This window comes from Triturus cristatus, chromosome 6 (assembly GCF_964204655.1).
Source record: "Triturus cristatus chromosome 6, aTriCri1.1, whole genome shotgun sequence".
Taxonomy (NCBI): domain Eukaryota; kingdom Metazoa; phylum Chordata; class Amphibia; order Caudata; family Salamandridae; genus Triturus; species Triturus cristatus.
This window is the reverse complement of record NC_140589.1, coordinates 785299841-785307394: the sequence shown is the minus strand read 5'-3', so window position 1 is coordinate 785307394 and position 7554 is coordinate 785299841.

Below are 7554 nucleotides of genomic sequence, written 5' to 3'. Positions count from 1 at the left end.
CCGGTGACTCCCCTCCACCAGATAGCTCCCCACTCGAGGACAGATTGCTAGATGGCCACCTGCCCGAAAGGGCAATCTCCCTAACCTACCGAAAACTTATCAACAATATGGGCAATCCCTACTATCCCTGAGGGAGAAATGGACTGGAGACGGCATCGAATTAGATGATGAAAGTTGGCAGACAGCGATCTCCCCCGCCAAAATGGTTGCAATTCCGGCGCGGCTCCGGCTTGTGCAGCTAAAGATCCTCCATAGAATCTATGTGACAGGTCCCTAGCTGGTAAACATGGGTGGATGGATCGTGTAGACGGGGGATGCACTCAACTAGGCACATTTATAAACATTATATGACACTGTGAACAAATCCAGGAATATTGGCGTAACATACATACAGTCATGAGCAAAACGCTGGAGGTCGAGATTAAGCCAGAAGCGCCCAGGTGCCTCCTTAACATCTGGGAACCGACCGACCTAAACACATACACCATACAATGGGTCACACTCGGATGTGTGATTGCTAAAAGGAGCATAGCGCAGCTCTGGGGGGCCCTGCACACACCCACAATTGCAGATTGGGAAAAAGACCTTGATTGGTGCATGCTGAGAGAAAAGACTGTATATACGGCCCGAGGTTGTCCCCGGAAATGGTCCAAGATATGGGCCCCCTTGAATTCATATCGTGGAAATATTCATACCCCTCCTCGTGACCTAGACAGTGATGAACCCCCTCCCCGTGATTTCCAATGCATTATCCTATTGTATCGGTATGTATACTTGCTTTCGCTTTACCCTTTGTATTAACTTTTGTGGAACTGTACCATGTTGTCGAGTCTGTTTAATAAAAAGATTTATAAAAAAAAAGAAAATACAATAGTCAGTTGTTCTAAAAGTAACCACCATCGTGAATTATGAGTGTTTTTCGAGTTATGAAGCACTGCATGCTTAGGGACATGTACGTTGGCCAGAAACCAAATGTCCGCAAGCTCTACACTAGCCACTTCTTGGGCAAAGCGTAGGAACTTCGCAGGAAATGCTAAAAGTGGTAGATATAACACTGGGTGCTTGTATCTGTCTGTACTATCTGTAACTCTTACCTATCTGTTTTCTATAAGCTGGCCTCAACTACTTAACTGTATGTTGTAGCACTATTTTCGTGTACTTTGGTTTCTTGCTATTTTTTTGTCTGTCAGTGCTTTACATTCATGTACACTGACATTGTGCCCGTCCTTTTTCATTTTGTTCTTCCAGGTCTTTCTCTTTGCTATCCCACTGCTATCTGCACTACTATTTAGCTCAGACTATTTTATTTTTTCACTCAAATTTCCTTCTCCTGTTGTTTCCTGAATCTTTCCAAATATACTTTTCAATATCTTATAACCATGAAGGTACTACTCTTTGAGAGAATACAAGAGAAGTTTGCATTAATATTGGTACTGGTATCTGGGTCAGAATCCTTTTCTCATAGATAGTTTATTGCTTCTTATGGTGAAGCCAAAAAGATAGAATGCCTGGTACTGAAGCCTATATTAGGTAGATACTAATGCCAACATACTTATAGCAGGTCACAGGAGAGAGCCAATCTCAACATCCAACACACAGCATCTTGCACGGAGCCTATTGACCTTATTGGGGATTACCTTGGGGTGCGTAAGCAACCCCAGAAAAGGACATGCCTGTTTGGTGTTAACGAAAGAAGCACCACTCTGCAAGGGTTCTATGTATTACAGACAAATATCAACTTGGTGAAAGCCCCTCCTTCAGACTATGACCAGATGAATCTGACCTGATAGAAATATTGATCCAAAGAACAGATTTATTGGCTTCATCCTAACGATGGAATTTTGGCAAATGCATTGCAAAGTTATCAGTTTTAGTCTAGGTAAGATATATATATATATATATATATATATATATATATATATATATATATATATATATATATATATATATATATATATATATATATATATATATATATATTCACTGAAAAAAACATAGGTTTCAGGGACGTTATAGTTAGTTGGACATTTAGCTCATATAAAACCAGAGAAATTTGCACGTTATAGTTAGTTGAGCTAACTATAACTTGCACGCCCGCAATGCACTGGTGATGACGTCACATATTACATCACTCATGACATAGTCAGTGACATCACTGATGACATCTCAAATGACATCACTGATGACATCACTGATTACATCATCCAGTGAATGTGTGTTCTGTAATGTTTAAATATTTTTCATATATATCTATGCCAAGGTGGATTGAAGAATGAGTAGATTTACAAGTGCCTGAATGGATCCTTTAGTAAGTGCATGACTGACTGTATAAGTGACTGATTGAACATGTGTTACTGAATGCATGGGTTAGTGACTAAACTGTGTGAAAGTCTGTATTAGTGCCTCAGGTCTATAAGCTGCTGCATGGGTTGGTGAGTAGCTACATGAGTGTCTATATGTGTTATTGATTTGTTGTCTGAGTATCTGTATGGGTGCCTGAGTGTCTGTGTGGGTGGGTGGGGGTGTGTTTGACTATGTGCATAGATGTCTGACTGGGTGATTCACTGGTTGTATGGATTCAAAAGTGCATCTGGGAAGGGCTGTATGGGTGAGTTAGAGTATGTATGGGTGTGTTGGTGAGTGAATTAATGTCTCAGTGGTATATGTGTGAGTAACTACATATGTTTTAAGGCTGTATATGTGAGTGTTGAAGTATATCAATGACTATATGTGAGAGTAAGTTATTTGAAGAGTGGGTGTATAAATGAGTATCTGCTTGTATCAGTGATTGTATAAAACAGAAAGTATGTGTTAGTATCTCCATAAATAAGTGTTGTGGTGTGTGTAGAAATAACGGAGTTGGTGTGTATAACTGTATATGTGTAAATGGGTATGTAATAGATTCTTTGCATGACTGACTAGGTGTGTGAGTAACTCTATGGATGAGTAGCGGAGTGTGACTGTATGTATAGGTGTATGAGTGCATATTATAGAACTGTTTTGATGAGTAACCGCATGTATAAGTGACTGGATGTGTGTGTAGACCTAGGAAATAGTGGGTGGTATGTACTATCTGGCACTGTTGTGTGTATGGTTTCAAAAATAGTAGTCTGTATTTTAGAGTGCGTGTTTCAAAGCTTATATTAGGGTATCAGTATGTGCATAAGATTATCACGTGGATGATGTCATCAGTGATGTAATTTGAGATGTCATCAGTGATGTCATCAGTGATGTCACTGACCATGTCATGAGTGATGTAATATGTGACGTCATCACCAGTGCATTGCGAGCGCGCGAGTTATGGTTAGCTTAACTAACTATAACGTGCACAATTCTCTGGTTTTATATGAGTCAAATGTCCAACTAACTATAACGTCCCTGAAACCTATGATTTTTTCAGTTAATTTCGAAGGTTTTTTAAATGTTCATTTCATATTTTAATCTTTATAAAACCTATATTTTTTCAATTTTGTTTTGTAATATTTTGGAACTCTATCATCCTTTTTTTTATTTGAAAAATTATGTAATTTTTTATATCTTCAAAAAAAAGTATGTATATCTTATTTTATTTTTTTAGGAAACTGGACTCCCGTACCGGTAGTGTACCAAGCTCCTTTAGCATGCGAATCCTATCTGCCATATTGCTAAACTCGTAAAGGATGCACATTTCATATCCGACGGCTTCGTAGCACCGCGTACCGCCTAACATCATATACGTATAAGGTTGCACCAGCTGCTAGTTTGGTATGTGACGGGTGTGCGGTACCAAGCTGCGCGTTACGTCATATACGTATGAGGTCGCGCCGGCTGCGCATTCCGTATGCGACGAGTGCACGCTGCCAGGCCCTGTGTTACGTCATAGACGTATGGTATTGCGCCGGATACGCATTCCCTCAAATTTTCTTTATGTCTCAAAACTATATCTAAATAAGTTTAAAGTGTATATGAGAGCAAGCGATAATCTAAAATATTTTAAACATTTATATATTTCTAACTGTAATAAACTTATATTATAGTAAATATATTTTCTCAAAATCGCATCGGTTGCGGCCTACTTGCGCGTTCTGTGCCATGTGACCTTAAAAAAAAGCATTTGATTGGTTCATAACATTTCCTATTGTAACAGTTGGAGGACGCCACCCATTTTAGTCATTCTCCCTACAGCGTTTGATGAGAGACACCTCTTCTGCTTAGAGAGCTTTTTTGAAAAGTTTTTTATTGTGTACACATGTCTTATAGTCCACACAACATGCAACGATCATCTTGATCAATATTCATGCTGTGTACAGTAGCCTTCCACGTGTGATGGCCATGCATCTGAACCATTACATCAAAAAACAAATGTGTGTTACACGATGCCCCTCGTGTATGTGTGCCCATTATTGTGCTGCCTTTCGGCCTGGGTATTGGTGGCTCGAAGGGGTATCATCAGCCACGGGTAGAGTGCACATCCTAGATCACATGTTACAAACAGTAAAGAGTATTGTATTGTATTGTATATAATATTTATAGAGCGCGACAAACACCCTACGGGTACCCCGGCGCTGAAGATGCGTGAGCACTGACCAACAAGGAGCAGGAAGAAAAGAGAAATTAAAAAAAGAGCCTAAAAGGAGCATTACTCAAAGATAACAGGATCAATTTCTAGGGAACAGTCACGTTTTGATCCTTTTCCTGAACAGGGACAAGGTACTACATTGTCTGATAGCGAGTGGAAGTTCATTTCCAAATTTTGCGGCAGCATAACTAAAGGATCTTCCTCCCAGTCTGGCCCTGTAGAATCTGGGTACCTTTGCCAGATACGCGGAAGAGGAACGGAGACTTCTGGCAGGAATGTACCAAACCAGTTTCTTCTGTAGTGGCTTAGGACCTTGTCCATGCAGCGCCCTGAACCCAATGCAAAGAGATTTAAAGTATATCCTTTGCTGCACAGGAAGCCAGTGTAGCTCGGCTAGGCACATTGAGGCAGAAGAACCTCGTGGTCTGAACAATGCTAGTTTCGCTGCTGTGTTCTGAACACATTGTAATCTCTGGATTAAATACTTGGGGACTCCAACAATAAGGCATTACAGTAGTCAAGTCTACTTAAGATAGCACCTTGGATAATCAAGGCTCTGGCCGAAACTGGAAGCAATGGAAGGATCTTTCTTAGAGCTCTCATAAGGCCAAACAGCACCCCACCATCTTGTTTACTTGCGTCTCTAATAGCAGGTTGGCATTGAACATGACTCCCAGGTTTCGCACCGTCGTAGACGGCACAAAGGGAGTGGAAGTGCCAAGAGGCCAGAAGTTACCAGGAAGAGGCAAAGGAACCTTCCCAACTGCGCAGTGCAGAATTTCGGTCTTATCCGAATTGAATTGTAAGGAGTTATTTCGTAACCACTGCGCAGTGTCATGCATGCACGCATGAAACTCCTCCAAGGCATTAGGTTGGGTTCCATCGAGAGATAGAATAATCTGGGTGTCATCAGCATAGTTTACCAACTTTATATTGTGAGCCAGAATGGTGTTATTCAATATGCTCAAATAAATGTTGAATAAAATTGGACTGATGGCAGATCCTTGTGGAACCCCTTGACAGATATTAGTGAAGGCAGACTGGAACGGTGGAAGAGCCACGGCCTGACACCTGCCAGATAGGTAGGATCGAAACCTATTTAGGGCAGTGCCCACTACTCCCACCTCCTCTAGACAGGTCAGCAAAATATCGTGGTTGACCGTGTCGAAAGCGGTAGACAGGTCAAGCAAAATAAGTATTGCTGATTGTCCCCTGTCTGCCAGCTGACGTAGATCATCCATCACGGTCACCAGAGCTGACTCTGTTCCGTGTTCTGGATGGAAGCCGAATTGTACATCAGCCAGGCAACTAGTGCGTTCTAAAAATGCTGACAAAGATTTGCTGACTAAGCGTTCGAGAATTTTCACTGGGTATGGGAGGAGAGAGATGGGCCGATAGTTACCCGGGCAGGTTGAATCAAGAGTGGCCTTCTTCAAGAGTGGCATAACTACAGCCTGTTTCCAGCCAGATGGTACCACTCCACTAGAAAGTGATTGATTACAAATCTGTCGAAGCCTAGGAAAAAGTTCAGAGGCAAATTCCTTCCAAATTTTATGTGGGAGGGGGTCCAAGGGAGAACCTGAGGAGACACCTAGGGCGAGCCTACTGAATTCCTCCTCCGAGAGGGGCTCAAAATGGTCCAAGAGACTCAGCTTACCGGTCCCTTCCCCAGTCTGTATATCTACATAGGTCACTCCGCCCACACTATCAATTGAGGTAGCTACTTTAGGAGTCATACATCCATCCCCCCCAGAGATCTTATTTTTAAGCCCCATGATGATATTACAGATTTTATCATAAAAGAAGGTTGCTAAACTATCGCAGAGATCTTGAGTAGGCTGAATCTGATTTTGTGAGCACTGAGGATTAGTGAGATCATGGACTAATTTAAAAATGCATTTGGACTTATTCGACGAGTGCAGAATGATCTCTGCGAAGTATTCCTGTTTAATGGCAAAGATTTCTTTTTTATAAAGAGATATAGCCACTTTCCAGGCAGACTTATCCTCATCTGCATAGTGCTTTCTCCATTTTCGTTCTGCCTGTTTACATTTTGATCTCAAGTCTTTAAGTTTTTCATTGAACCACCTAGCAGAGGGTCTGCCTCTATTTGTGCAGCATTTCAAAGGGGCAGTGGAAGTAATATGACTACAAAAGACCGTATAGTTCTCCTCCACTGATCTATGTACATAAAAATCCCCTTTAAAAGGGAACATTGGTGCCTGTGTTGCTTTTTCCAATAGCCTCTTCCAATCCCTACCCAAGAAGTTCCTAACATCCCTCCGGGCGGTAGCTTCTCGGCTCGGAATGGCCCTCGGAAATTTGATCAAATGATGGTCAGTCCAATCTACCGGAAGAATCTCTATGCGGTCAATAACTCTTTCCTCCATGAAAACTAGGTCAAGCATATGTCCCCTTATATGTGTAGGTCCAGTTACTCCTTGAAATAGGCCCTGAATTTCACAAAATTGGAAAAGGGTATGGCAACCTGTATCTAAGATCCCATTATGCCAGAGATTAAAATCCCCTGCAATAAGCAGTCTCGAATGAGTGACAGCCATATTGTTAAGAACATCTATCAGTACCTGTAATTGAGACGGATTGACTGCGCCCGGGGATCTGTAGCACACTATGCCATCCAGTAGGTGTAGTGTGTAATGTATAGATTTGTGTTGCAGTATGCTCTGTTGTCAGGCTTTACCACTATAGTAGTGTGGCATATGTGAGACTTTCAGATTCACGTTTGACATGCATTGCTTAACTGTAATGAGCGTTATCACTGTGTATGACGTAATCTCACTGCTGATCCTCCCTCCATCCGAGCACATTCACATGTGTGCGCTTCGCGATAGCAACATTTTCAAAAATACTGCACACCATTGATATGCGTGTCTGCGCATATCCACAAGCTTGACAACGACATGTGATGTTGTCCATTCAATGTTTTCGGACAGCACCTCATTAGCGATAGTTGCCGCCCTCCCGGTACATGCTAC